This window comes from Phacochoerus africanus, chromosome 10 (assembly GCF_016906955.1).
Source record: "Phacochoerus africanus isolate WHEZ1 chromosome 10, ROS_Pafr_v1, whole genome shotgun sequence".
Taxonomy (NCBI): Eukaryota; Metazoa; Chordata; class Mammalia; order Artiodactyla; family Suidae; genus Phacochoerus; species Phacochoerus africanus.
The window spans coordinates 63010790-63011756 of record NC_062553.1 but is presented as its reverse complement, the minus strand read 5'-3'; the positions used below and the strand labels follow the sequence as shown (position 1 = coordinate 63011756).

The following is a 967-nucleotide window of genomic DNA, read 5'->3' as shown; positions in this document are numbered from 1 at the left end:
TATCTGACACATAAATGTTCAATGAGAGAAAAAATTGATTAATAAACCATCATTCGGGAGTTCCCGTCATGGCTCAGTGGAAACGAATCTGACTAGCATCCATGAGGACACAGGTTTGATCCCTGGCCTGGCTCAGTGGGTTAAGAATCTGGTGTTGCCGTGAGCTGTGGTGTAGGTGGTAGATGAGACTTGGATCCCACGTTGCTGTGGCTGTGGCGTAGGCCAGTGGCTATAGCTCTAGTTCAACCCCTCGCCTGGGAACCTCCATTTAGGTGTGGCCCCCCAAAAAAGTCATTTGGCAAGAGAAGGATAACTTAGATGGTGTTGAATTATATACAAAAAGGAAACATTGAATTTTTATTAAAGAATGAGGGGGAAGTGCTCACTTCAGCAGCACATATACTAGAATTGGAATGATACAGAGAAACTTAGCATGGCCCTGTGCAAGGATGACATGCAGATTCATGAAGCATTCCATATTTTTTATGCAAACTATTACATTTAGAATGGATAAGCAACGAGGTCCTACTGTATACCACAGGAAAATACATCCAGTCTCTTGGGCTAAACCAAAAAGATAATATAAGAAAAGGAATGTGCGTGTGTGTGTGTGTGTGTGTGTGTGTGTCACTTTTCTGTATAGCAGAAATTGACATCTATTTCTATACACTGTACATCAACTATAATTTTAAAAGGTGAAAGAAAAATTTAAAAAAAATTAAAAAAAAAAGAATGAGAGGGAGTTCCCGTCATGGCTCAGGGGTTAACAAATCCGACTAGGAACCATGAGGTTGTGGGTTCAATCCCTGGCCTCCCTCAGTGGGTTAAGGATCCAGCACTGCCGTGAGCTGTAGTGTAGGTCACAGATGCAGCTCAGATCTGGTGTTGCTGTGGCTGTGGCGTAGGCCAGTGGCTACAACTTTGATTGGACCCCTAGCCTGGGAACCTCCATATGCCGTGGGTGGGG

General features: G+C 43.6%; 1 non-coding gene across 1 annotated transcript; it reads left to right on the top strand.

Annotated features, from left to right (window-relative positions):
• Positions 1 to 378: 378 nt before the first annotated feature.
• On the top strand, positions 379 to 484 carry LOC125110463 (U6 spliceosomal RNA). The gene has a single exon (XR_007130637.1). It is a non-coding gene; the product is annotated as a U6 spliceosomal RNA (small nuclear RNA).
• The last annotated feature ends 483 nt before the right edge of the window (positions 485 to 967 follow it).